This window comes from Triturus cristatus, chromosome 6, assembly GCF_964204655.1.
Source record: "Triturus cristatus chromosome 6, aTriCri1.1, whole genome shotgun sequence".
Taxonomy (NCBI): Eukaryota; Metazoa; Chordata; class Amphibia; order Caudata; family Salamandridae; genus Triturus; species Triturus cristatus.
This window is the reverse complement of record NC_140589.1, coordinates 882,543,838-882,570,602: the sequence shown is the minus strand read 5'-3', so window position 1 is coordinate 882,570,602 and position 26,765 is coordinate 882,543,838. Positions and strand designations below refer to the sequence as shown.

Below are 26,765 nucleotides of genomic sequence, written 5' to 3'. Positions count from 1 at the left end.
CTCAGAAACTGAGGGATGCAGCGCCGATATGTCCTCCAAGGGCCTAGAGGACCTGGTGCCCAATCATGCCTGGTGTTTTTCAGCTTACCCGACCAATCTGGTTGCAAGGCGGATTTTAACAGTACTGCTGAAAAGGGACTCCCAGACAGCCCTGAGGCCATCATTTGCATAGGCCCTCCCCTTCTCTTTCTCTTGCTTCCCACAAAGCAACGCATCGCTGGCAGCAGTATAGATTTGGGGGTTGTGAAGAATAATGACAGGGAGGCTGAAGAAGGGAAAGAAAAGTCCCAGAAGTCCTGCAGGCTTCCTTGCTAAATGCAGCTGGCCATAGAGTGCACCTTCATTACTGCGAGGTAAATACATTAAAAATGTTGAGGAGAGACAAATTGAAAAATAGATATTAGGAGGAAAGCACTGGAACCTGCTTTATTATTTCAATTAGTCTTGAAAACATAGAACATTTCTCTCCTGAAAGCTGGTAAAAATATGGAACGCTTCACGAATTTGCGTGTCATCCTTGCGCAGGGGCCATGCTAATCTTCTCTGTATCGTTCCAATTTTAGTATATGTGCCGCCGAAGCGAGCACACTTCATTGATGAACCTACAATGTTTATAAACTCTCTAAATCTACGGTCTCTAGACATAGGGTGGCCTGGCAGAGATGCTCGTATGGCCAGTAAGCATTCAAATCTGAGCCAATGGGCAAAAATGCATGAAGAGTAACAATCCATTATTCTTCACTGCATTTGTGGTCCAAGACTTCACCAATTGGAAGTATGTAGATTATGCCAGGGTTGCAAAGGCTCATGGTTCAGGCTACTGACAAGGAACATTGTGACATCATGCTGCCTGTGGAACAGTGATATTAAAGGTGAGACAGTTGCACAGTAGGTTAGGTGAAGGGCTCTGAGAGGTGAAAGGCAGCATGCTTGGGTCCCTGGACAAGGTGAGCCTATGACAAGGTGTCTGAATTTTCGCCTGTATTGTAATATTAAACACTTTATTGTTGTACCCGCCTGCTGATTAAGGAGTCCTCAAGATCAGCTCCACACAGACGTGGAACTGATGATGTTAATGCAGAATATTTAAGAAACTGAGGCTGATCTAAAACATTTCCTTGGACCTAGGACCATTTCCCCTGACTTTTAGGTCCTTCGTCCTCCTAAAGTCCTTTGTATAAGTTAGGAACACCTGACAGAACAGAATTTCAGGAGGTCAGGTGGGTTTACTTGTGTCTTCTGGTTGTGAGCAGTAAACGTGGCTAAAAAGGTTGATGGAATGGTGTTTTAAAACACACACACACACAACTTCTGGTCCTCTTAAGGACAAAAGTATGGGTAATCCTACATGGGGCCAGTGGCGCAATGGATAACGCGTCTGACTACGGATCAGAAGATTGTAGGTTCGACTCCTATCTGGCTCGAAAGGGTCATAGGTCCCTGTTTTATGGTATTCCTGTGGAATTCTTATTTACCTCAGACTTGTTGTAGGTTCAATATTCTCGAGCAGGACTCATCCAGCAGTCGTTCCATGGTAGGGCTGCAGTAATAGGACCACGGCTAGTTAAAAGTTTCCCATTTGCTGCTGGATTCTATGTGAAGGCCGTCATGTGGTGTGCTGCTTTTGTATTTCAACATGGGTCTCTGAGTCTCTAAACTAGGAAAAAATCTTGTTGAGAAAAGTGTGTGTGAGAGGGTCTGTGGGTGCAGGCAGGTGTGTGCACTTGAGTGCTGACCCATTTACATGTGTGAGAGGGACAAGCAAATTGCCTGTGGGATGTAGGCCTACAACTGGAACCAAGCAGCCAGGCAGAACCACAGGTAAGGAGAGAGGAAGGCAGTTCATTGTTAGAGCAGGATCATGAGCATCTTGCCCTGCTCCCTTCTGCCCCGATCGGCCACGATCGGCCAAGACCTCTCTATTAGGGTGGAGGGTGAACATTTCTTGGACCTCAGAAACTGAGGGATGCAGCGCCGATATGTCCTCCAAGGGCCTAGAGGACCTGGTGCCCAATCATGCCTGGTGTTTTTCAGCTTACCCGACCAATCTGGTTGCAAGGCGGATTTTAACAGTACTGCTGAAAAGGGACTCCCAGACAGCCCTGAGGCCATCATTTGCATAGGCCCTCCCCTTCTCTTTCTCTTGCTTCCCACAAAGCAACGCATCGCTGGCAGCAGTATAGATTTGGGGGTTGTGAAGAATAATGACAGGGAGGCTGAAGAAGGGAAAGAAAAGTCCCAGAAGTCCTGCAGGCTTCCTTGCTAAATGCAGCTGGCCATAGAGTGCACCTTCATTACTGCGAGGTAAATACATTAAAAATGTTGAGGAGAGACAAATTGAAAAATAGATATTAGGAGGAAAGCACTGGAACCTGCTTTATTATTTCAATTAGTCTTGAAAACATAGAACATTTCTCTCCTGAAAGCTGGTAAAAATATGGAACGCTTCACGAATTTGCGTGTCATCCTTGCGCAGGGGCCATGCTAATCTTCTCTGTATCGTTCCAATTTTAGTATATGTGCCGCCGAAGCGAGCACACTTCATTGATGAACCTACAATGTTTATAAACTCTCTAAATCTACGGTCTCTAGACATAGGGTGGCCTGGCAGAGATGCTCGTATGGCCAGTAAGCATTCAAATCTGAGCCAATGGGCAAAAATGCATGAAGAGTAACAATCCATTATTCTTCACTGCATTTGTGGTCCAAGACTTCACCAATTGGAAGTATGTAGATTATGCCAGGGTTGCAAAGGCTCATGGTTCAGGCTACTGACAAGGAACATTGTGACATCATGCTGCCTGTGGAACAGTGATATTAAAGGTGAGACAGCTGCACAGTAGGTTAGGTGAAGGGCTCTGAGAGGTGAAAGGCAGCATGCTTGGGTCCCTGGACAAGGTGAGCCTATGACAAGGTGTCTGAATTTTCGCCTGTATTGTAATATTAAACACTTTATTGTTGTACCCGCCTGCTGATTAAGGAGTCCTCAAGATCAGCTCCACACAGACGTGGAACTGATGATGTTAATGCAGAATATTTAAGAAACTGAGGCTGATCTAAAACATTTCCTTGGACCTAGGACCATTTCCCCTGACTTTTAGGTCCTTCGTCCTCCTAAAGTCCTTTGTATAAGTTAGGAACACCTGACAGAACAGAATTTCAGGAGGTCAGGTGGGTTTACTTGTGTCTTCTGGTTGTGAGCAGTAAACGTGGCTAAAAAGGTTGATGGAATGGTGTTTTAAAACACACACACACACACACACACACAACTTCTGGTCCTCTTAAGGACAAAAGTATGGGTAATCCTACATGGGGCCAGTGGCGCAATGGATAACGCGTCTGACTACGGATCAGAAGATTGTAGGTTCGACTCCTATCTGGCTCGAAAGGGTCATAGGTCCCTGTTTTATGGTATTCCTGTGGAATTCTTATTTACCTCAGACTTGTTGTAGGTTCAATATTCTCGAGCAGGACTCATCCAGCAGTCGTTCCATGGTAGGGCTGCAGTAATAGGACCACGGCTAGTTAAAAGTTTCCCATTTGCTGCTGGATTCTATGTGAAGGCCGTCATGTGGTGTGCTGCTTTTGTATTTCAACATGGGTCTCTGAGTCTCTAAACTAGGAAAAAATCTTGTTGAGAAAAGTGTGTGTGAGAGGGTCTGTGGGTGCAGGCAGGTGTGTGCACTTGAGTGCTGACCCATTTACATGTGTGAGAGGGACAAGCAAATTGCCTGTGGGATGTAGGCCTACAACTGGAACCAAGCAGCCAGGCAGAACCACAGGTAAGGAGAGAGGAAGGCAGTTCATTATTAGAGCAGGATCATGAGCATCTTGCCCTGCTCCCTTCTGCCCCGATCGGCCACGATCGGCCAAGACCTCTCTATTAGGGTGGAGGGTGAACATTTCTTGGACCTCAGAAACTGAGGGATGCAGCGCCAATATGTCCTCCAAGGGCCTAGAGGACCTGGTGCCCAATCATGCCTGGTGTTTTTCAGCTTACCCGACCAATCTGGTTGCAAGGCGGATTTTAACAGTACTGCTGAAAAGGGACTCCCAGACAGCCCTGAGGCCATCATTTGCATAGGCCCTCCCCTTCTCTTTCTCTCGCTTCCCACAAAGCAACGCATCGCTGGCAGCAGTATAGATTTGGGGGTTGTGAAGAATAATGACAGGGAGGCTGAAGAAGGGAAAGAAAAGTCCCAGAAGTCCTGCAGGCTTCCTTGCTAAATGCAGCTGGCCATAGAGTGCACCTTCATTACTGCGAGGTAAATACATTAAAAATGTTGAGGAGAGACAAATTGAAAAATAGATATTAGGAGGAAAGCACTGGAACCTGCTTTATTATTTCAATTAGTCTTGAAAACATAGAACATTTCTCTTCTGAAAGCTGGTAAAAATATGGAACGCTTCACGAATTTGCGTGTCATCCTTGCGCAGGGGCCATGCTAATCTTCTCTGTATCGTTCCAATTTTAGTATATGTGCCGCCGAAGCGAGCACACTTCATTGATGAACCTACAATGTTTATAAACTCTCTAAATCTACGGTCTCTAGACATAGGGTGGCCTGGCAGAGATGCTCGTATGGCCAGTAAGCATTCAAATCTGAGCCAATGGGCAAAAATGCATGAAGAGTAACAATCCATTATTCTTCACTGCATTTGTGGTCCAAGACTTCACCAATTGGAAGTATGTAGATTATGCCAGGGTTGCAAAGGCTCATGGTTCAGGCTACTGACAAGGAACATTGTGACATCATGCTGCCTGTGGAACAGTGATATTAAAGGTGAGACAGCTGCACAGTAGGTTAGGTGAAGGGCTCTGAGAGGTGAAAGGCAGCATGCTTGGGTCCCTGGACAAGGTGAGCCTATGACAAGGTGTCTGAATTTTCGCCTGTATTGTAATATTAAACACTTTATTGTTGTACCCGCCTGCTGATTAAGGAGTCCTCAAGATCAGCTCCACACAGACGTGGAACTGATGATGTTAATGCAGAATATTTAAGAAACTGAGGCTGATCTAAAACATTTCCTTGGACCTAGGACCATTTCCCCTGACTTTTAGGTCCTTCGTCCTCCTAAAGTCCTTTGTATAAGTTAGGAACACCTGACAGAACAGAATTTCAGGAGGTCAGGTGGGTTTACTTGTGTCTTCTGGTTGTGAGCAGTAAACGTGGCTAAAAAGGTTGATGGAATGGTGTTTTAAAACACACACACACACAACTTCTGGTCCTCTTAAGGACAAAAGTATGGGTAATCCTACATGGGGCCAGTGGCGCAATGGATAACGCGTCTGACTACGGATCAGAAGATTGTAGGTTCGACTCCTATCTGGCTCGAAAGGGTCATAGGTCCCTGTTTTATGGTATTCCTGTGGAATTCTTATTTACCTCAGACTTGTTGTAGGTTCAATATTCTCGAGCAGGACTCATCCAGCAGTCGTTCCATGGTAGGGCTGCAGTAATAGGACCACGGCTAGTTAAAAGTTTCCCATTTGCTGCTGGATTCTATGTGAAGGCCGTCATGTGGTGTGCTGCTTTTGTATTTCAACATGGGTCTCTGAGTCTCTAAACTAGGAAAAAATCTTGTTGAGAAAAGTGTGTGTGAGAGGGTCTGTGGGTGCAGGCAGGTGTGTGCACTTGAGTGCTGACCCATTTACATGTGTGAGAGGGACAAGCAAATTGCCTGTGGGATGTAGGCCTACAACTGGAACCAAGCAGCCAGGCAGAACCACAGGTAAGGAGAGAGGAAGGCAGTTCATTATTAGAGCAGGATCATGAGCATCTTGCCCTGCTCCCTTCTGCCCCGATCGGCCACGATCGGCCAAGACCTCTCTATTAGGGTGGAGGGTGAACATTTCTTGGACCTCAGAAACTGAGGGATGCAGCGCCGATATGTCCTCCAAGGGCCTAGAGGACCTGGTGCCCAATCATGCCTGGTGTTTTTCAGCTTACCCGACCAATCTGGTTGCAAGGCGGATTTTAACAGTACTGCTGAAAAGGGACTCCCAGACAGCCCTGAGGCCATCATTTGCATAGGCCCTCCCCTTCTCTTTCTCTTGCTTCCCACAAAGCAACGCATCGCTGGCAGCAGTATAGATTTGGGGGTTGTGAAGAATAATGACAGGGAGGCTGAAGAAGGGAAAGAAAAGTCCCAGAAGTCCTGCAGGCTTCCTTGCTAAATGCAGCTGGCCATAGAGTGCACCTTCATTACTGCGAGGTAAATACATTAAAAATGTTGAGGAGAGACAAATTGAAAAATAGATATTAGGAGGAAAGCACTGGAACCTGCTTTATTATTTCAATTAGTCTTGAAAACATAGAACATTTCTCTCCTGAAAGCTGGTAAAAATATGGAACGCTTCACGAATTTGCGTGTCATCCTTGCGCAGGGGCCATGCTAATCTTCTCTGTATCGTTCCAATTTTAGTATATGTGCCGCCGAAGCGAGCACACTTCATTGATGAACCTACAATGTTTATAAACTCTCTAAATCTACGGTCTCTAGACATAGGGTGGCCTGGCAGAGATGCTCGTATGGCCAGTAAGCATTCAAATCTGAGCCAATGGGCAAAAATGCATGAAGAGTAACAATCCATTATTCTTCACTGCATTTGTGGTCCAAGACTTCACCAATTGGAAGTATGTAGATTATGCCAGGGTTGCAAAGGCTCATGGTTCAGGCTACTGACAAGGAACATTGTGACATCATGCTGCCTGTGGAACAGTGATATTAAAGGTGAGACAGCTGCACAGTAGGTTAGGTGAAGGGCTCTGAGAGGTGAAAGGCAGCATGCTTGGGTCCCTGGACAAGGTGAGCCTATGACAAGGTGTCTGAATTTTCGCCTGTATTGTAATATTAAACACTTTATTGTTGTACCCGCCTGCTGATTAAGGAGTCCTCAAGATCAGCTCCACACAGACGTGGAACTGATGATGTTAATGCAGAATATTTAAGAAACTGAGGCTGATCTAAAACATTTCCTTGGACCTAGGACCATTTCCCCTGACTTTTAGGTCCTTCGTCCTCCTAAAGTCCTTTGTATAAGTTAGGAACACCTGACAGAACAGAATTTCAGGAGGTCAGGTGGGTTTACTTGTGTCTTCTGGTTGTGAGCAGTAAACGTGGCTAAAAAGGTTGATGGAATGGTGTTTTAAAACACACACACACACACACACACACAACTTCTGGTCCTCTTAAGGACAAAAGTATGGGTAATCCTACATGGGGCCAGTGGCGCAATGGATAACGCGTCTGACTACGGATCAGAAGATTGTAGGTTCGACTCCTATCTGGCTCGAAAGGGTCATAGGTCCCTGTTTTATGGTATTCCTGTGGAATTCTTATTTACCTCAGACTTGTTGTAGGTTCAATATTCTCGAGCAGGACTCATCCAGCAGTCGTTCCATGGTAGGGCTGCAGTAATAGGACCACGGCTAGTTAAAAGTTTCCCATTTGCTGCTGGATTCTATGTGAAGGCCGTCATGTGGTGTGCTGCTTTTGTATTTCAACATGGGTCTCTGAGTCTCTAAACTAGGAAAAAATCTTGTTGAGAAAAGTGTGTGTGAGAGGGTCTGTGGGTGCAGGCAGGTGTGTGCACTTGAGTGCTGACCCATTTACATGTGTGAGAGGGACAAGCAAATTGCCTGTGGGATGTAGGCCTACAACTGGAACCAAGCAGCCAGGCAGAACCACAGGTAAGGAGAGAGGAAGGCAGTTCATTATTAGAGCAGGATCATGAGCATCTTGCCCTGCTCCCTTCTGCCCCGATCGGCCACGATCGGCCAAGACCTCTCTATTAGGGTGGAGGGTGAACATTTCTTGGACCTCAGAAACTGAGGGATGCAGCGCCAATATGTCCTCCAAGGGCCTAGAGGACCTGGTGCCCAATCATGCCTGGTGTTTTTCAGCTTACCCGACCAATCTGGTTGCAAGGCGGATTTTAACAGTACTGCTGAAAAGGGACTCCCAGACAGCCCTGAGGCCATCATTTGCATAGGCCCTCCCCTTCTCTTTCTCTCGCTTCCCACAAAGCAACGCATCGCTGGCAGCAGTATAGATTTGGGGGTTGTGAAGAATAATGACAGGGAGGCTGAAGAAGGGAAAGAAAAGTCCCAGAAGTCCTGCAGGCTTCCTTGCTAAATGCAGCTGGCCATAGAGTGCACCTTCATTACTGCGAGGTAAATACATTAAAAATGTTGAGGAGAGACAAATTGAAAAATAGATATTAGGAGGAAAGCACTGGAACCTGCTTTATTATTTCAATTAGTCTTGAAAACATAGAACATTTCTCTTCTGAAAGCTGGTAAAAATATGGAACGCTTCACGAATTTGCGTGTCATCCTTGCGCAGGGGCCATGCTAATCTTCTCTGTATCGTTCCAATTTTAGTATATGTGCCGCCGAAGCGAGCACACTTCATTGATGAACCTACAATGTTTATAAACTCTCTAAATCTACGGTCTCTAGACATAGGGTGGCCTGGCAGAGATGCTCGTATGGCCAGTAAGCATTCAAATCTGAGCCAATGGGCAAAAATGCATGAAGAGTAACAATCCATTATTCTTCACTGCATTTGTGGTCCAAGACTTCACCAATTGGAAGTATGTAGATTATGCCAGGGTTGCAAAGGCTCATGGTTCAGGCTACTGACAAGGAACATTGTGACATCATGCTGCCTGTGGAACAGTGATATTAAAGGTGAGACAGCTGCACAGTAGGTTAGGTGAAGGGCTCTGAGAGGTGAAAGGCAGCATGCTTGGGTCCCTGGACAAGGTGAGCCTATGACAAGGTGTCTGAATTTTCGCCTGTATTGTAATATTAAACACTTTATTGTTGTACCCGCCTGCTGATTAAGGAGTCCTCAAGATCAGCTCCACACAGACGTGGAACTGATGATGTTAATGCAGAATATTTAAGAAACTGAGGCTGATCTAAAACATTTCCTTGGACCTAGGACCATTTCCCCTGACTTTTAGGTCCTTCGTCCTCCTAAAGTCCTTTGTATAAGTTAGGAACACCTGACAGAACAGAATTTCAGGAGGTCAGGTGGGTTTACTTGTGTCTTCTGGTTGTGAGCAGTAAACGTGGCTAAAAAGGTTGATGGAATGGTGTTTTAAAACACACACACACACAACTTCTGGTCCTCTTAAGGACAAAAGTATGGGTAATCCTACATGGGGCCAGTGGCGCAATGGATAACGCGTCTGACTACGGATCAGAAGATTGTAGGTTCGACTCCTATCTGGCTCGAAAGGGTCATAGGTCCCTGTTTTATGGTATTCCTGTGGAATTCTTATTTACCTCAGACTTGTTGTAGGTTCAATATTCTCGAGCAGGACTCATCCAGCAGTCGTTCCATGGTAGGGCTGCAGTAATAGGACCACGGCTAGTTAAAAGTTTCCCATTTGCTGCTGGATTCTATGTGAAGGCCGTCATGTGGTGTGCTGCTTTTGTATTTCAACATGGGTCTCTGAGTCTCTAAACTAGGAAAAAATCTTGTTGAGAAAAGTGTGTGTGAGAGGGTCTGTGGGTGCAGGCAGGTGTGTGCACTTGAGTGCTGACCCATTTACATGTGTGAGAGGGACAAGCAAATTGCCTGTGGGATGTAGGCCTACAACTGGAACCAAGCAGCCAGGCAGAACCACAGGTAAGGAGAGAGGAAGGCAGTTCATTATTAGAGCAGGATCATGAGCATCTTGCCCTGCTCCCTTCTGCCCCGATCGGCCACGATCGGCCAAGACCTCTCTATTAGGGTGGAGGGTGAACATTTCTTGGACCTCAGAAACTGAGGGATGCAGCGCCGATATGTCCTCCAAGGGCCTAGAGGACCTGGTGCCCAATCATGCCTGGTGTTTTTCAGCTTACCCGACCAATCTGGTTGCAAGGCGGATTTTAACAGTACTGCTGAAAAGGGACTCCCAGACAGCCCTGAGGCCATCATTTGCATAGGCCCTCCCCTTCTCTTTCTCTTGCTTCCCACAAAGCAACGCATCGCTGGCAGCAGTATAGATTTGGGGGTTGTGAAGAATAATGACAGGGAGGCTGAAGAAGGGAAAGAAAAGTCCCAGAAGTCCTGCAGGCTTCCTTGCTAAATGCAGCTGGCCATAGAGTGCACCTTCATTACTGCGAGGTAAATACATTAAAAATGTTGAGGAGAGACAAATTGAAAAATAGATATTAGGAGGAAAGCACTGGAACCTGCTTTATTATTTCAATTAGTCTTGAAAACATAGAACATTTCTCTCCTGAAAGCTGGTAAAAATATGGAACGCTTCACGAATTTGCGTGTCATCCTTGCGCAGGGGCCATGCTAATCTTCTCTGTATCGTTCCAATTTTAGTATATGTGCCGCCGAAGCGAGCACACTTCATTGATGAACCTACAATGTTTATAAACTCTCTAAATCTACGGTCTCTAGACATAGGGTGGCCTGGCAGAGATGCTCGTATGGCCAGTAAGCATTCAAATCTGAGCCAATGGGCAAAAATGCATGAAGAGTAACAATCCATTATTCTTCACTGCATTTGTGGTCCAAGACTTCACCAATTGGAAGTATGTAGATTATGCCAGGGTTGCAAAGGCTCATGGTTCAGGCTACTGACAAGGAACATTGTGACATCATGCTGCCTGTGGAACAGTGATATTAAAGGTGAGACAGCTGCACAGTAGGTTAGGTGAAGGGCTCTGAGAGGTGAAAGGCAGCATGCTTGGGTCCCTGGACAAGGTGAGCCTATGACAAGGTGTCTGAATTTTCGCCTGTATTGTAATATTAAACACTTTATTGTTGTACCCGCCTGCTGATTAAGGAGTCCTCAAGATCAGCTCCACACAGACGTGGAACTGATGATGTTAATGCAGAATATTTAAGAAACTGAGGCTGATCTAAAACATTTCCTTGGACCTAGGACCATTTCCCCTGACTTTTAGGTCCTTCGTCCTCCTAAAGTCCTTTGTATAAGTTAGGAACACCTGACAGAACAGAATTTCAGGAGGTCAGGTGGGTTTACTTGTGTCTTCTGGTTGTGAGCAGTAAACGTGGCTAAAAAGGTTGATGGAATGGTGTTTTAAAACACACACACACACACACACACACAACTTCTGGTCCTCTTAAGGACAAAAGTATGGGTAATCCTACATGGGGCCAGTGGCGCAATGGATAACGCGTCTGACTACGGATCAGAAGATTGTAGGTTCGACTCCTATCTGGCTCGAAAGGGTCATAGGTCCCTGTTTTATGGTATTCCTGTGGAATTCTTATTTACCTCAGACTTGTTGTAGGTTCAATATTCTCGAGCAGGACTCATCCAGCAGTCGTTCCATGGTAGGGCTGCAGTAATAGGACCACGGCTAGTTAAAAGTTTCCCATTTGCTGCTGGATTCTATGTGAAGGCCGTCATGTGGTGTGCTGCTTTTGTATTTCAACATGGGTCTCTGAGTCTCTAAACTAGGAAAAAATCTTGTTGAGAAAAGTGTGTGTGAGAGGGTCTGTGGGTGCAGGCAGGTGTGTGCACTTGAGTGCTGACCCATTTACATGTGTGAGAGGGACAAGCAAATTGCCTGTGGGATGTAGGCCTACAACTGGAACCAAGCAGCCAGGCAGAACCACAGGTAAGGAGAGAGGAAGGCAGTTCATTATTAGAGCAGGATCATGAGCATCTTGCCCTGCTCCCTTCTGCCCCGATCGGCCACGATCGGCCAAGACCGCTCTATTAGGGTGGAGGGTGAACATTTCTTGGACCTCAGAAACTGAGGGATGCAGCGCCAATATGTCCTCCAAGGGCCTAGAGGACCTGGTGCCCAATCATGCCTGGTGTTTTTCAGCTTACCCGACCAATCTGGTTGCAAGGCGGATTTTAACAGTACTGCTGAAAAGGGACTCCCAGACAGCCCTGAGGCCATCATTTGCATAGGCCCTCCCCTTCTCTTTCTCTTGCTTCCCACAAAGCAACGCATCGCTGGCAGCAGTATAGATTTGGGGGTTGTGAAGAATAATGACAGGGAGGCTGAAGAAGGGAAAGAAAAGTCCCAGAAGTCCTGCAGGCTTCCTTGCTAAATGCAGCTGGCCATAGAGTGCACCTTCATTACTGCGAGGTAAATACATTAAAAATGTTGAGGAGAGACAAATTGAAAAATAGATATTAGGAGGAAAGCACTGGAACCTGCTTTATTATTTCAATTAGTCTTGAAAACATAGAACATTTCTCTTCTGAAAGCTGGTAAAAATATGGAACGCTTCACGAATTTGCGTGTCATCCTTGCGCAGGGGCCATGCTAATCTTCTCTGTATCGTTCCAATTTTAGTATATGTGCCGCCGAAGCGAGCACACTTCATTGATGAACCTACAATGTTTATAAACTCTCTAAATCTACGGTCTCTAGACATAGGGTGGCCTGGCAGAGATGCTCGTATGGCCAGTAAGCATTCAAATCTGAGCCAATGGGCAAAAATGCATGAAGAGTAACAATCCATTATTCTTCACTGCATTTGTGGTCCAAGACTTCACCAATTGGAAGTATGTAGATTATGCCAGGGTTGCAAAGGCTCATGGTTCAGGCTACTGACAAGGAACATTGTGACATCATGCTGCCTGTGGAACAGTGATATTAAAGGTGAGACAGTTGCACAGTAGGTTAGGTGAAGGGCTCTGAGAGGTGAAAGGCAGCATGCTTGGGTCCCTGGACAAGGTGAGCCTATGACAAGGTGTCTGAATTTTCGCCTGTATTGTAATATTAAACACTTTATTGTTGTACCCGCCTGCTGATTAAGGAGTCCTCAAGATCAGCTCCACACAGACGTGGAACTGATGATGTTAATGCAGAATATTTAAGAAACTGAGGCTGATCTAAAACATTTCCTTGGACCTAGGACCATTTCCCCTGACTTTTAGGTCCTTCGTCCTCCTAAAGTCCTTTGTATAAGTTAGGAACACCTGACAGAACAGAATTTCAGGAGGTCAGGTGGGTTTACTTGTGTCTTCTGGTTGTGAGCAGTAAACGTGGCTAAAAAGGTTGATGGAATGGTGTTTTAAAACACACACACACACAACTTCTGGTCCTCTTAAGGACAAAAGTATGGGTAATCCTACATGGGGCCAGTGGCGCAATGGATAACGCGTCTGACTACGGATCAGAAGATTGTAGGTTCGACTCCTATCTGGCTCGAAAGGGTCATAGGTCCCTGTTTTATGGTATTCCTGTGGAATTCTTATTTACCTCAGACTTGTTGTAGGTTCAATATTCTCGAGCAGGACTCATCCAGCAGTCGTTCCATGGTAGGGCTGCAGTAATAGGACCACGGCTAGTTAAAAGTTTCCCATTTGCTGCTGGATTCTATGTGAAGGCCGTCATGTGGTGTGCTGCTTTTGTATTTCAACATGGGTCTCTGAGTCTCTAAACTAGGAAAAAATCTTGTTGAGAAAAGTGTGTGTGAGAGGGTCTGTGGGTGCAGGCAGGTGTGTGCACTTGAGTGCTGACCCATTTACATGTGTGAGAGGGACAAGCAAATTGCCTGTGGGATGTAGGCCTACAACTGGAACCAAGCAGCCAGGCAGAACCACAGGTAAGGAGAGAGGAAGGCAGTTCATTGTTAGAGCAGGATCATGAGCATCTTGCCCTGCTCCCTTCTGCCCCGATCGGCCACGATCGGCCAAGACCTCTCTATTAGGGTGGAGGGTGAACATTTCTTGGACCTCAGAAACTGAGGGATGCAGCGCCGATATGTCCTCCAAGGGCCTAGAGGACCTGGTGCCCAATCATGCCTGGTGTTTTTCAGCTTACCCGACCAATCTGGTTGCAAGGCGGATTTTAACAGTACTGCTGAAAAGGGACTCCCAGACAGCCCTGAGGCCATCATTTGCATAGGCCCTCCCCTTCTCTTTCTCTTGCTTCCCACAAAGCAACGCATCGCTGGCAGCAGTATAGATTTGGGGGTTGTGAAGAATAATGACAGGGAGGCTGAAGAAGGGAAAGAAAAGTCCCAGAAGTCCTGCAGGCTTCCTTGCTAAATGCAGCTGGCCATAGAGTGCACCTTCATTACTGCGAGGTAAATACATTAAAAATGTTGAGGAGAGACAAATTGAAAAATAGATATTAGGAGGAAAGCACTGGAACCTGCTTTATTATTTCAATTAGTCTTGAAAACATAGAACATTTCTCTCCTGAAAGCTGGTAAAAATATGGAACGCTTCACGAATTTGCGTGTCATCCTTGCGCAGGGGCCATGCTAATCTTCTCTGTATCGTTCCAATTTTAGTATATGTGCCGCCGAAGCGAGCACACTTCATTGATGAACCTACAATGTTTATAAACTCTCTAAATCTACGGTCTCTAGACATAGGGTGGCCTGGCAGAGATGCTCGTATGGCCAGTAAGCATTCAAATCTGAGCCAATGGGCAAAAATGCATGAAGAGTAACAATCCATTATTCTTCACTGCATTTGTGGTCCAAGACTTCACCAATTGGAAGTATGTAGATTATGCCAGGGTTGCAAAGGCTCATGGTTCAGGCTACTGACAAGGAACATTGTGACATCATGCTGCCTGTGGAACAGTGATATTAAAGGTGAGACAGCTGCACAGTAGGTTAGGTGAAGGGCTCTGAGAGGTGAAAGGCAGCATGCTTGGGTCCCTGGACAAGGTGAGCCTATGACAAGGTGTCTGAATTTTCGCCTGTATTGTAATATTAAACACTTTATTGTTGTACCCGCCTGCTGATTAAGGAGTCCTCAAGATCAGCTCCACACAGACGTGGAACTGATGATGTTAATGCAGAATATTTAAGAAACTGAGGCTGATCTAAAACATTTCCTTGGACCTAGGACCATTTCCCCTGACTTTTAGGTCCTTCGTCCTCCTAAAGTCCTTTGTATAAGTTAGGAACACCTGACAGAACAGAATTTCAGGAGGTCAGGTGGGTTTACTTGTGTCTTCTGGTTGTGAGCAGTAAACGTGGCTAAAAAGGTTGATGGAATGGTGTTTTAAAACACACACACACACACACACACACAACTTCTGGTCCTCTTAAGGACAAAAGTATGGGTAATCCTACATGGGGCCAGTGGCGCAATGGATAACGCGTCTGACTACGGATCAGAAGATTGTAGGTTCGACTCCTATCTGGCTCGAAAGGGTCATAGGTCCCTGTTTTATGGTATTCCTGTGGAATTCTTATTTACCTCAGACTTGTTGTAGGTTCAATATTCTCGAGCAGGACTCATCCAGCAGTCGTTCCATGGTAGGGCTGCAGTAATAGGACCACGGCTAGTTAAAAGTTTCCCATTTGCTGCTGGATTCTATGTGAAGGCCGTCATGTGGTGTGCTGCTTTTGTATTTCAACATGGGTCTCTGAGTCTCTAAACTAGGAAAAAATCTTGTTGAGAAAAGTGTGTGTGAGAGGGTCTGTGGGTGCAGGCAGGTGTGTGCACTTGAGTGCTGACCCATTTACATGTGTGAGAGGGACAAGCAAATTGCCTGTGGGATGTAGGCCTACAACTGGAACCAAGCAGCCAGGCAGAACCACAGGTAAGGAGAGAGGAAGGCAGTTCATTATTAGAGCAGGATCATGAGCATCTTGCCCTGCTCCCTTCTGCCCCGATCGGCCACGATCGGCCAAGACCTCTCTATTAGGGTGGAGGGTGAACATTTCTTGGACCTCAGAAACTGAGGGATGCAGCGCCAATATGTCCTCCAAGGGCCTAGAGGACCTGGTGCCCAATCATGCCTGGTGTTTTTCAGCTTACCCGACCAATCTGGTTGCAAGGCGGATTTTAACAGTACTGCTGAAAAGGGACTCCCAGACAGCCCTGAGGCCATCATTTGCATAGGCCCTCCCCTTCTCTTTCTCTCGCTTCCCACAAAGCAACGCATCGCTGGCAGCAGTATAGATTTGGGGGTTGTGAAGAATAATGACAGGGAGGCTGAAGAAGGGAAAGAAAAGTCCCAGAAGTCCTGCAGGCTTCCTTGCTAAATGCAGCTGGCCATAGAGTGCACCTTCATTACTGCGAGGTAAATACATTAAAAATGTTGAGGAGAGACAAATTGAAAAATAGATATTAGGAGGAAAGCACTGGAACCTGCTTTATTATTTCAATTAGTCTTGAAAACATAGAACATTTCTCTCCTGAAAGCTGGTAAAAATATGGAACGCTTCACGAATTTGCGTGTCATCCTTGCGCAGGGGCCATGCTAATCTTCTCTGTATCGTTCCAATTTTAGTATATGTGCCGCCGAAGCGAGCACACTTCATTGATGAACCTACAATGTTTATAAACTCTCTAAATCTACGGTCTCTAGACATAGGGTGGCCTGGCAGAGATGCTCGTATGGCCAGTAAGCATTCAAATCTGAGCCAATGGGCAAAAATGCATGAAGAGTAACAATCCATTATTCTTCACTGCATTTGTGGTCCAAGACTTCACCAATTGGAAGTATGTAGATTATGCCAGGGTTGCAAAGGCTCATGGTTCAGGCTACTGACAAGGAACATTGTGACATCATGCTGCCTGTGGAACAGTGATATTAAAGGTGAGACAGCTGCACAGTAGGTTAGGTGAAGGGCTCTGAGAGGTGAAAGGCAGCATGCTTGGGTCCCTGGACAAGGTGAGCCTATGACAAGGTGTCTGAATTTTCGCCTGTATTGTAATATTAAACACTTTATTGTTGTACCCGCCTGCTGATTAAGGAGTCCTCAAGATCAGCTCCACACAGACGTGGAACTGATGATGTTAATGCAGAATATTTAAGAAACTGAGGCTGATCTAAAACATTTCCTTGGACCTAGGACCATTTCCCCTGACTTTTAGGTCCTTCGTCCTCCTAAAGTCCTTTGTATAAGTTAGGAACACCTGACAGAACAGAATTTCAGGAGGTCAGGTGGGTTTACTTGTGTCTTCTGGTTGTGAGCAGTAAACGTGGCTAAAAAGGTTGATGGAATGGTGTTTTAAAACACACACACACACACACACACACAACTTCTGGTCCTCTTAAGGACAAAAGTATGGGTAATCCTACATGGGGCCAGTGGCGCAATGGATAACGCGTCTGACTACGGATCAGAAGATTGTAGGTTCGACTCCTATCTGGCTCGAAAGGGTCATAGGTCCCTGTTTTATGGTATTCCTGTGGAATTCTTATTTACCTCAGACTTGTTGTAGGTTCAATATTCTCGAGCAGGACTCATCCAGCAGTCGTTCCATGGTAGGGCTGCAGTAATAGGACCACGGCTAGTTAAAAGTTTCCCATTTGCTGCTGGATTCTATGTGAAGGCCGTCATGTGGTGTGCTGCTTTTGTATTTCAACATGGGTCTCTGAGTCTCTAAACTAGGAAAAAATCTTGTTGAGAAAAGTGTGTGTGAGAGGGTCTGTGGGTGCAGGCAGGTGTGTGCACTTGAGTGCTGACCCATTTACATGTGTGAGAGGGACAAGCAAATTGCCTGTGGGATGTAGGCCTACAACTGGAACCAAGCAGCCAGGCAGAACCACAGGTAAGGAGAGAGGAAGGCAGTTCATTATTAGAGCAGGATCATGAGCATCTTGCCCTGCTCCCTTCTGCCCCGATCGGCCACGATCGGCCAAGACCTCTCTATTAGGGTGGAGGGTGAACATTTCTTGGACCTCAGAAACTGAGGGATGCAGCGCCAATATGTCCTCCAAGGGCCTAGAGGACCTGGTGCCCAATCATGCCTGGTGTTTTTCAGCTTACCCGACCAATCTGGTTGCAAGGCGGATTTTAACAGTACTGCTGAAAAGGGACTCCCAGACAGCCCTGAGGCCATCATTTGCATAGGCCCTCCCCTTCTCTTTCTCTCGCTTCCCACAAAGCAACGCATCGCTGGCAGCAGTATAGATTTGGGGGTTGTGAAGAATAATGACAGGGAGGCTGAAGAAGGGAAAGAAAAGTCCCAGAAGTCCTGCAGGCTTCCTTGCTAAATGCAGCTGGCCATAGAGTGCACCTTCATTACTGCGAGGTAAATACATTAAAAATGTTGAGGAGAGACAAATTGAAAAATAGATATTAGGAGGAAAGCACTGGAACCTGCTTTATTATTTCAATTAGTCTTGAAAACATAGAACATTTCTCTTCTGAAAGCTGGTAAAAATATGGAACGCTTCACGAATTTGCGTGTCATCCTTGCGCAGGGGCCATGCTAATCTTCTCTGTATCGTTCCAATTTTAGTATATGTGCCGCCGAAGCGAGCACACTTCATTGATGAACCTACAATGTTTATAAACTCTCTAAATCTACGGTCTCTAGACATAGGGTGGCCTGGCAGAGATGCTCGTATGGCCAGTAAGCATTCAAATCTGAGCCAATGGGCAAAAATGCATGAAGAGTAACAATCCATTATTCTTCACTGCATTTGTGGTCCAAGACTTCACCAATTGGAAGTATGTAGATTATGCCAGGGTTGCAAAGGCTCATGGTTCAGGCTACTGACAAGGAACATTGTGACATCATGCTGCCTGTGGAACAGTGATATTAAAGGTGAGACAGCTGCACAGTAGGTTAGGTGAAGGGCTCTGAGAGGTGAAAGGCAGCATGCTTGGGTCCCTGGACAAGGTGAGCCTATGACAAGGTGTCTGAATTTTCGCCTGTATTGTAATATTAAACACTTTATTGTTGTACCCGCCTGCTGATTAAGGAGTCCTCAAGATCAGCTCCACACAGACGTGGAACTGATGATGTTAATGCAGAATATTTAAGAAACTGAGGCTGATCTAAAACATTTCCTTGGACCTAGGACCATTTCCCCTGACTTTTAGGTCCTTCGTCCTCCTAAAGTCCTTTGTATAAGTTAGGAACACCTGACAGAACAGAATTTCAGGAGGTCAGGTGGGTTTACTTGTGTCTTCTGGTTGTGAGCAGTAAACGTGGCTAAAAAGGTTGATGGAATGGTGTTTTAAAACACACACACACACAACTTCTGGTCCTCTTAAGGACAAAAGTATGGGTAATCCTACATGGGGCCAGTGGCGCAATGGATAACGCGTCTGACTACGGATCAGAAGATTGTAGGTTCGACTCCTATCTGGCTCGAAAGGGTCATAGGTCCCTGTTTTATGGTATTCCTGTGGAATTCTTATTTACCTCAGACTTGTTGTAGGTTCAATATTCTCGAGCAGGACTCATCCAGCAGTCGTTCCATGGTAGGGCTGCAGTAATAGGACCACGGCTAGTTAAAAGTTTCCCATTTGCTGCTGGATTCTATGTGAAGGCCGTCATGTGGTGTGCTGCTTTTGTATTTCAACATGGGTCTCTGAGTCTCTAAACTAGGAAAAAATCTTGTTGAGAAAAGTGTGTGTGAGAGGGTCTGTGGGTGCAGGCAGGTGTGTGCACTTGAGTGCTGACCCATTTACATGTGTGAGAGGGACAAGCAAATTGCCTGTGGGATGTAGGCCTACAACTGGAACCAAGCAGCCAGGCAGAACCACAGGTAAGGAGAGAGGAAGGCAGTTCATTATTAGAGCAGGATCATGAGCATCTTGCCCTGCTCCCTTCTGCCCCGATCGGCCACGATCGGCCAAGACCTCTCTATTAGGGTGGAGGGTGAACATTTCTTGGACCTCAGAAACTGAGGGATGCAGCGCCGATATGTCCTCCAAGGGCCTAGAGGACCTGGTGCCCAATCATGCCTGGTGTTTTTCAGCTTACCCGACCAATCTGGTTGCAAGGCGGATTTTAACAGTACTGCTGAAAAGGGACTCCCAGACAGCCCTGAGGCCATCATTTGCATAGGCCCTCCCCTTCTCTTTCTCTTGCTTCCCACAAAGCAACGCATCGCTGGCAGCAGTATAGATTTGGGGGTTGTGAAGAATAATGACAGGGAGGCTGAAGAAGGGAAAGAAAAGTCCCAGAAGTCCTGCAGGCTTCCTTGCTAAATGCAGCTGGCCATAGAGTGCACCTTCATTACTGCGAGGTAAATACATTAAAAATGTTGAGGAGAGACAAATTGAAAAATAGATATTAGGAGGAAAGCACTGGAACCTGCTTTATTATTTCAATTAGTCTTGAAAACATAGAACATTTCTCTCCTGAAAGCTGGTAAAAATATGGAACGCTTCACGAATTTGCGTGTCATCCTTGCGCAGGGGCCATGCTAATCTTCTCTGTATCGTTCCAATTTTAGTATATGTGCCGCCGAAGCGAGCACACTTCATTGATGAACCTACAATGTTTATAAACTCTCTAAATCTACGGTCTCTAGACATAGGGTGGCCTGGCAGAGATGCTCGTATGGCCAGTAAGCATTCAAATCTGAGCCAATGGGCAAAAATGCATGAAGAGTAACAATCCATTATTCTTCACTGCATTTGTGGTCCAAGACTTCACCAATTGGAAGTATGTAGATTATGCCAGGGTTGCAAAGGCTCATGGTTCAGGCTACTGACAAGGAACATTGTGACATCATGCTGCCTGTGGAACAGTGATATTAAAGGTGAGACAGCTGCACAGTAGGTTAGGTGAAGGGCTCTGAGAGGTGAAAGGCAGCATGCTTGGGTCCCTGGACAAGGTGAGCCTATGACAAGGTGTCTGAATTTTCGCCTGTATTGTAATATTAAACACTTTATTGTTGTACCCGCCTGCTGATTAAGGAGTCCTCAAGATCAGCTCCACACAGACGTGGAACTGATGATGTTAATGCAGAATATTTAAGAAACTGAGGCTGATCTAAAACATTTCCTTGGACCTAGGACCATTTCCCCTGACTTTTAGGTCCTTCGTCCTCCTAAAGTCCTTTGTATAAGTTAGGAACACCTGACAGAACAGAATTTCAGGAGGTCAGGTGGGTTTACTTGTGTCTTCTGGTTGTGAGCAGTAAACGTGGCTAAAAAGGTTGATGGAATGGTGTTTTAAAACACACACACACACACACACACACAACTTCTGGTCCTCTTAAGGACAAAAGTATGGGTAATCCTACATGGGGCCAGTGGCGCAATGGATAACGCGTCTGACTACGGATCAGAAGATTGTAGGTTCGACTCCTATCTGGCTCGAAAGGGTCATAGGTCCCTGTTTTATGGTATTCCTGTGGAATTCTTATTTACCTCAGACTTGTTGTAGGTTCAATATTCTCGAGCAGGACTCATCCAGCAGTCGTTCCATGGTAGGGCTGCAGTAATAGGACCACGGCTAGTTAAAAGTTTCCCATTTGCTGCTGGATTCTATGTGAAGGCCGTCATGTGGTGTGCTGCTTTTGTATTTCAACATGGGTCTCTGAGTCTCTAAACTAGGAAAAAATCTTGTTGAGAAAAGTGTGTGTGAGAGGGTCTGTGGGTGCAGGCAGGTGTGTGCACTTGAGTGCTGACCCATTTACATGTGTGAGAGGGACAAGCAAATTGCCTGTGGGATGTAGGCCTACAACTGGAACCAAGCAGCCAGGCAGAACCACAGGTAAGGAGAGAGGAAGGCAGTTCATTATTAGAGCAGGATCATGAGCATCTTGCCCTGCTCCCTTCTGCCCCGATCGGCCACGATCGGCCAAGACCTCTCTATTAGGGTGGAGGGTGAACATTTCTTGGACCTCAGAAACTGAGGGATGCAGCGCCAATATGTCCTCCAAGGGCCTAGAGGACCTGGTGCCCAATCATGCCTGGTGTTTTTCAGCTTACCCGACCAATCTGGTTGCAAGGCGGATTTTAACAGTACTGCTGAAAAGGGACTCCCAGACAGCCCTGAGGCCATCATTTGCATAGGCCCTCCCCTTCTCTTTCTCTTGCTTCCCACAAAGCAACGCATCGCTGGCAGCAGTATAGATTTGGGGGTTGTGAAGAATAATGACAGGGAGGCTGAAGAAGGGAAAGAAAAGTCCCAGAAGTCCTGCAGGCTTCCTTGCTAAATGCAGCTGGCCATAGAGTGCACCTTCATTACTGCGAGGTAAATACATTAAAAATGTTGAGGAGAGACAAATTGAAAAATAGATATTAGGAGGAAAGCACTGGAACCTGCTTTATTATTTCAATTAGTCTTGAAAACATAGAACATTTCTCTTCTGAAAGCTGGTAAAAATATGGAACGCTTCACGAATTTGCGTGTCATCCTTGCGCAGGGGCCATGCTAATCTTCTCTGTATCGTTCCAATTTTAGTATATGTGCCGCCGAAGCGAGCACACTTCATTGATGAACCTACAATGTTTATAAACTCTCTAAATCTACGGTCTCTAGACATAGGGTGGCCTGGCAGAGATGCTCGTATGGCCAGTAAGCATTCAAATCTGAGCCAATGGGCAAAAATGCATGAAGAGTAACAATCCATTATTCTTCACTGCATTTGTGGTCCAAGACTTCACCAATTGGAAGTATGTAGATTATGCCAGGGTTGCAAAGGCTCATGGTTCAGGCTACTGACAAGGAACATTGTGACATCATGCTGCCTGTGGAACAGTGATATTAAAGGTGAGACAGTTGCACAGTAGGTTAGGTGAAGGGCTCTGAGAGGTGAAAGGCAGCATGCTTGGGTCCCTGGACAAGGTGAGCCTATGACAAGGTGTCTGAATTTTCGCCTGTATTGTAATATTAAACACTTTATTGTTGTACCCGCCTGCTGATTAAGGAGTCCTCAAGATCAGCTCCACACAGACGTGGAACTGATGATGTTAATGCAGAATATTTAAGAAACTGAGGCTGATCTAAAACATTTCCTTGGACCTAGGACCATTTCCCCTGACTTTTAGGTCCTTCGTCCTCCTAAAGTCCTTTGTATAAGTTAGGAACACCTGACAGAACAGAATTTCAGGAGGTCAGGTGGGTTTACTTGTGTCTTCTGGTTGTGAGCAGTAAACGTGGCTAAAAAGGTTGATGGAATGGTGTTTTAAAACACACACACACACAACTTCTGGTCCTCTTAAGGACAAAAGTATGGGTAATCCTACATGGGGCCAGTGGCGCAATGGATAACGCGTCTGACTACGGATCAGAAGATTGTAGGTTCGACTCCTATCTGGCTCGAAAGGGTCATAGGTCCCTGTTTTATGGTATTCCTGTGGAATTCTTATTTACCTCAGACTTGTTGTAGGTTCAATATTCTCGAGCAGGACTCATCCAGCAGTCGTTCCATGGTAGGGCTGCAGTAATAGGACCACGGCTAGTTAAAAGTTTCCCATTTGCTGCTGGATTCTATGTGAAGGCCGTCATGTGGTGTGCTGCTTTTGTATTTCAACATGGGTCTCTGAGTCTCTAAACTAGGAAAAAATCTTGTTGAGAAAAGTGTGTGTGAGAGGGTCTGTGGGTGCAGGCAGGTGTGTGCACTTGAGTGCTGACCCATTTACATGTGTGAGAGGGACAAGCAAATTGCCTGTGGGATGTAGGCCTACAACTGGAACCAAGCAGCCAGGCAGAACCACAGGTAAGGAGAGAGGAAGGCAGTTCATTGTTAGAGCAGGATCATGAGCATCTTGCCCTGCTCCCTTCTGCCCCGATCGGCCACGATCGGCCAAGACCTCTCTATTAGGGTGGAGGGTGAACATTTCTTGGACCTCAGAAACTGAGGGATGCAGCGCCGATATGTCCTCCAAGGGCCTAGAGGACCTGGTGCCCAATCATGCCTGGTGTTTTTCAGCTTACCCGACCAATCTGGTTGCAAGGCGGATTTTAACAGTACTGCTGAAAAGGGACTCCCAGACAGCCCTGAGGCCATCATTTGCATAGGCCCTCCCCTTCTCTTTCTCTTGCTTCCCACAAAGCAACGCATCGCTGGCAGCAGTATAGATTTGGGGGTTGTGAAGAATAATGACAGGGAGGCTGAAGAAGGGAAAGAAAAGTCCCAGAAGTCCTGCAGGCTTCCTTGCTAAATGCAGCTGGCCATAGAGTGCACCTTCATTACTGCGAGGTAAATACATTAAAAATGTTGAGGAGAGACAAATTGAAAAATAGATATTAGGAGGAAAGCACTGGAACCTGCTTTATTATTTCAATTAGTCTTGAAAACATAGAACATTTCTCTCCTGAAAGCTGGTAAAAATATGGAACGCTTCACGAATTTGCGTGTCATCCTTGCGCAGGGGCCATGCTAATCTTCTCTGTATCGTTCCAATTTTAGTATATGTGCCGCCGAAGCGAGCACACTTCATTGATGAACCTACAATGTTTATAAACTCTCTAAATCTACGGTCTCTAGACATAGGGTGGCCTGGCAGAGATGCTCGTATGGCCAGTAAGCATTCAAATCTGAGCCAATGGGCAAAAATGCATGAAGAGTAACAATCCATTATTCTTCACTGCATTTGTGGTCCAAGACTTCACCAATTGGAAGTATGTAGATTATGCCAGGGTTGCAAAGGCTCATGGTTCAGGCTACTGACAAGGAACATTGTGACATCATGCTGCCTGTGGAACAGTGATATTAAAGGTGAGACAGCTGCACAGTAGGTTAGGTGAAGGGCTCTGAGAGGTGAAAGGCAGCATGCTTGGGTCCCTGGACAAGGTGAGCCTATGACAAGGTGTCTGAATTTTCGCCTGTATTGTAATATTAAACACTTTATTGTTGTACCCGCCTGCTGATTAAGGAGTCCTCAAGATCAGCTCCACACAGACGTGGAACTGATGATGTTAATGCAGAATATTTAAGAAACTGAGGCTGATCTAAAACATTTCCTTGGACCTAGGACCATTTCCCCTGACTTTTAGGTCCTTCGTCCTCCTAAAGTCCTTTGTATAAGTTAGGAACACCTGACAGAACAGAATTTCAGGAGGTCAGGTGGGTTTACTTGTGTCTTCTGGTTGTGAGCAGTAAACGTGGCTAAAAAGGTTGATGGAATGGTGTTTTAAAACACACACACACACACACACACACAACTTCTGGTCCTCTTAAGGACAAAAGTATGGGTAATCCTACATGGGGCCAGTGGCGCAATGGATAACGCGTCTGACTACGGATCAGAAGATTGTAGGTTCGACTCCTATCTGGCTCGAAAGGGTCATAGGTCCCTGTTTTATGGTATTCCTGTGGAATTCTTATTTACCTCAGACTTGTTGTAGGTTCAATATTCTCGAGCAGGACTCATCCAGCAGTCGTTCCATGGTAGGGCTGCAGTAATAGGACCACGGCTAGTTAAAAGTTTCCCATTTGCTGCTGGATTCTATGTGAAGGCCGTCATGTGGTGTGCTGCTTTTGTATTTCAACATGGGTCTCTGAGTCTCTAAACTAGGAAAAAATCTTGTTGAGAAAAGTGTGTGTGAGAGGGTCTGTGGGTGCAGGCAGGTGTGTGCACTTGAGTGCTGACCCATTTACATGTGTGAGAGGGACAAGCAAATTGCCTGTGGGATGTAGGCCTACAACTGGAACCAAGCAGCCAGGCAGAACCACAGGTAAGGAGAGAGGAAGGCAGTTCATTATTAGAGCAGGATCATGAGCATCTTGCCCTGCTCCCTTCTGCCCCGATCGGCCACGATCGGCCAAGACCTCTCTATTAGGGTGGAGGGTGAACATTTCTTGGACCTCAGAAACTGAGGGATGCAGCGCCAATATGTCCTCCAAGGGCCTAGAGGACCTGGTGCCCAATCATGCCTGGTGTTTTTCAGCTTACCCGACCAATCTGGTTGCAAGGCGGATTTTAACAGTACTGCTGAAAAGGGACTCCCAGACAGCCCTGAGGCCATCATTTGCATAGGCCCTCCCCTTCTCTTTCTCTCGCTTCCCACAAAGCAACGCATCGCTGGCAGCAGTATAGATTTGGGGGTTGTGAAGAATAATGACAGGGAGGCTGAAGAAGGGAAAGAAAAGTCCCAGAAGTCCTGCAGGCTTCCTTGCTAAATGCAGCTGGCCATAGAGTGCACCTTCATTACTGCGAGGTAAATACATTAAAAATGTTGAGGAGAGACAAATTGAAAAATAGATATTAGGAGGAAAGCACTGGAACCTGCTTTATTATTTCAATTAGTCTTGAAAACATAGAACATTTCTCTCCTGAAAGCTGGTAAAAATATGGAACGCTTCACGAATTTGCGTGTCATCCTTGCGCAGGGGCCATGCTAATCTTCTCTGTATCGTTCCAATTTTAGTATATGTGCCGCCGAAGCGAGCACACTTCATTGATGAACCTACAATGTTTATAAACTCTCTAAATCTACGGTCTCTAGACATAGGGTGGCCTGGCAGAGATGCTCGTATGGCCAGTAAGCATTCAAATCTGAGCCAATGGGCAAAAATGCATGAAGAGTAACAATCCATTATTCTTCACTGCATTTGTGGTCCAAGACTTCACCAATTGGAAGTATGTAGATTATGCCAGGGTTGCAAAGGCTCATGGTTCAGGCTACTGACAAGGAACATTGTGACATCATGCTGCCTGTGGAACAGTGATATTAAAGGTGAGACAGCTGCACAGTAGGTTAGGTGAAGGGCTCTGAGAGGTGAAAGGCAGCATGCTTGGGTCCCTGGACAAGGTGAGCCTATGACAAGGTGTCTGAATTTTCGCCTGTATTGTAATATTAAACACTTTATTGTTGTACCCGCCTGCTGATTAAGGAGTCCTCAAGATCAGCTCCACACAGACGTGGAACTGATGATGTTAATGCAGAATATTTAAGAAACTGAGGCTGATCTAAAACATTTCCTTGGACCTAGGACCATTTCCCCTGACTTTTAGGTCCTTCGTCCTCCTAAAGTCCTTTGTATAAGTTAGGAACACCTGACAGAACAGAATTTCAGGAGGTCAGGTGGGTTTACTTGTGTCTTCTGGTTGTGAGCAGTAAACGTGGCTAAAAAGGTTGATGGAATGGTGTTTTAAAACACACACACACACACACACACACAACTTCTGGTCCTCTT

General features: G+C 46.0%; 27 non-coding genes across 27 annotated transcripts; 13 read left to right on the top strand and 14 right to left on the bottom strand.

The window, feature by feature from the left end:
* Window positions 1-480: 480 nt before the first annotated feature.
* Window positions 481-587, bottom strand: LOC146818642 (U6 spliceosomal RNA). Its single transcript, XR_014963649.1, has one exon. It is a non-coding gene; the product is annotated as a U6 spliceosomal RNA (small nuclear RNA).
* Window positions 588-1,351: 764 nt separating this feature from the next.
* Window positions 1,352-1,424, top strand: TRNAR-ACG (transfer RNA arginine (anticodon ACG)). The gene has a single exon. It is a non-coding gene; the product is annotated as a tRNA-Arg (tRNA).
* Window positions 1,425-2,431: 1,007 nt separating this feature from the next.
* Window positions 2,432-2,538, bottom strand: LOC146818640 (U6 spliceosomal RNA). Its single transcript, XR_014963648.1, has one exon. It is a non-coding gene; the product is annotated as a U6 spliceosomal RNA (small nuclear RNA).
* A 774-nt stretch (window positions 2,539-3,312) lies between these two features.
* Window positions 3,313-3,385, top strand: TRNAR-ACG (transfer RNA arginine (anticodon ACG)). The gene has a single exon. It is a non-coding gene; the product is annotated as a tRNA-Arg (tRNA).
* A 1,007-nt stretch (window positions 3,386-4,392) lies between these two features.
* LOC146818638 (U6 spliceosomal RNA) lies at window positions 4,393-4,499 on the bottom strand. Its single transcript, XR_014963647.1, has one exon. It is a non-coding gene; the product is annotated as a U6 spliceosomal RNA (small nuclear RNA).
* Window positions 4,500-5,263: 764 nt separating this feature from the next.
* On the top strand, window positions 5,264-5,336 carry TRNAR-ACG (transfer RNA arginine (anticodon ACG)). Its single transcript has one exon. It is a non-coding gene; the product is annotated as a tRNA-Arg (tRNA).
* Window positions 5,337-6,343: 1,007 nt separating this feature from the next.
* On the bottom strand, window positions 6,344-6,450 carry LOC146818636 (U6 spliceosomal RNA). Its single transcript, XR_014963646.1, has one exon. It is a non-coding gene; the product is annotated as a U6 spliceosomal RNA (small nuclear RNA).
* Window positions 6,451-7,224: 774 nt separating this feature from the next.
* TRNAR-ACG (transfer RNA arginine (anticodon ACG)) lies at window positions 7,225-7,297 on the top strand. The gene has a single exon. It is a non-coding gene; the product is annotated as a tRNA-Arg (tRNA).
* Window positions 7,298-8,304: 1,007 nt separating this feature from the next.
* Window positions 8,305-8,411, bottom strand: LOC146818634 (U6 spliceosomal RNA). The gene has a single exon (XR_014963645.1). It is a non-coding gene; the product is annotated as a U6 spliceosomal RNA (small nuclear RNA).
* Window positions 8,412-9,175: 764 nt separating this feature from the next.
* TRNAR-ACG (transfer RNA arginine (anticodon ACG)) lies at window positions 9,176-9,248 on the top strand. The gene has a single exon. It is a non-coding gene; the product is annotated as a tRNA-Arg (tRNA).
* A 1,007-nt stretch (window positions 9,249-10,255) lies between these two features.
* Window positions 10,256-10,362, bottom strand: LOC146818632 (U6 spliceosomal RNA). Its single transcript, XR_014963644.1, has one exon. It is a non-coding gene; the product is annotated as a U6 spliceosomal RNA (small nuclear RNA).
* A 774-nt stretch (window positions 10,363-11,136) lies between these two features.
* Window positions 11,137-11,209, top strand: TRNAR-ACG (transfer RNA arginine (anticodon ACG)). The gene has a single exon. It is a non-coding gene; the product is annotated as a tRNA-Arg (tRNA).
* A 1,007-nt stretch (window positions 11,210-12,216) lies between these two features.
* Window positions 12,217-12,323, bottom strand: LOC146818630 (U6 spliceosomal RNA). The gene has a single exon (XR_014963643.1). It is a non-coding gene; the product is annotated as a U6 spliceosomal RNA (small nuclear RNA).
* Window positions 12,324-13,087: 764 nt separating this feature from the next.
* TRNAR-ACG (transfer RNA arginine (anticodon ACG)) lies at window positions 13,088-13,160 on the top strand. Its single transcript has one exon. It is a non-coding gene; the product is annotated as a tRNA-Arg (tRNA).
* Window positions 13,161-14,167: 1,007 nt separating this feature from the next.
* LOC146818628 (U6 spliceosomal RNA) lies at window positions 14,168-14,274 on the bottom strand. The gene has a single exon (XR_014963642.1). It is a non-coding gene; the product is annotated as a U6 spliceosomal RNA (small nuclear RNA).
* Window positions 14,275-15,048: 774 nt separating this feature from the next.
* Window positions 15,049-15,121, top strand: TRNAR-ACG (transfer RNA arginine (anticodon ACG)). The gene has a single exon. It is a non-coding gene; the product is annotated as a tRNA-Arg (tRNA).
* A 1,007-nt stretch (window positions 15,122-16,128) lies between these two features.
* Window positions 16,129-16,235, bottom strand: LOC146818626 (U6 spliceosomal RNA). The gene has a single exon (XR_014963641.1). It is a non-coding gene; the product is annotated as a U6 spliceosomal RNA (small nuclear RNA).
* Window positions 16,236-17,009: 774 nt separating this feature from the next.
* On the top strand, window positions 17,010-17,082 carry TRNAR-ACG (transfer RNA arginine (anticodon ACG)). Its single transcript has one exon. It is a non-coding gene; the product is annotated as a tRNA-Arg (tRNA).
* A 1,007-nt stretch (window positions 17,083-18,089) lies between these two features.
* LOC146818624 (U6 spliceosomal RNA) lies at window positions 18,090-18,196 on the bottom strand. The gene has a single exon (XR_014963640.1). It is a non-coding gene; the product is annotated as a U6 spliceosomal RNA (small nuclear RNA).
* A 764-nt stretch (window positions 18,197-18,960) lies between these two features.
* On the top strand, window positions 18,961-19,033 carry TRNAR-ACG (transfer RNA arginine (anticodon ACG)). Its single transcript has one exon. It is a non-coding gene; the product is annotated as a tRNA-Arg (tRNA).
* Window positions 19,034-20,040: 1,007 nt separating this feature from the next.
* On the bottom strand, window positions 20,041-20,147 carry LOC146818622 (U6 spliceosomal RNA). Its single transcript, XR_014963639.1, has one exon. It is a non-coding gene; the product is annotated as a U6 spliceosomal RNA (small nuclear RNA).
* A 774-nt stretch (window positions 20,148-20,921) lies between these two features.
* TRNAR-ACG (transfer RNA arginine (anticodon ACG)) lies at window positions 20,922-20,994 on the top strand. The gene has a single exon. It is a non-coding gene; the product is annotated as a tRNA-Arg (tRNA).
* A 1,007-nt stretch (window positions 20,995-22,001) lies between these two features.
* On the bottom strand, window positions 22,002-22,108 carry LOC146818620 (U6 spliceosomal RNA). The gene has a single exon (XR_014963638.1). It is a non-coding gene; the product is annotated as a U6 spliceosomal RNA (small nuclear RNA).
* Window positions 22,109-22,872: 764 nt separating this feature from the next.
* On the top strand, window positions 22,873-22,945 carry TRNAR-ACG (transfer RNA arginine (anticodon ACG)). The gene has a single exon. It is a non-coding gene; the product is annotated as a tRNA-Arg (tRNA).
* A 1,007-nt stretch (window positions 22,946-23,952) lies between these two features.
* Window positions 23,953-24,059, bottom strand: LOC146818618 (U6 spliceosomal RNA). The gene has a single exon (XR_014963637.1). It is a non-coding gene; the product is annotated as a U6 spliceosomal RNA (small nuclear RNA).
* Window positions 24,060-24,833: 774 nt separating this feature from the next.
* On the top strand, window positions 24,834-24,906 carry TRNAR-ACG (transfer RNA arginine (anticodon ACG)). The gene has a single exon. It is a non-coding gene; the product is annotated as a tRNA-Arg (tRNA).
* A 1,007-nt stretch (window positions 24,907-25,913) lies between these two features.
* LOC146818616 (U6 spliceosomal RNA) lies at window positions 25,914-26,020 on the bottom strand. Its single transcript, XR_014963636.1, has one exon. It is a non-coding gene; the product is annotated as a U6 spliceosomal RNA (small nuclear RNA).
* Window positions 26,021-26,765: the final 745 nt, after the last annotated feature.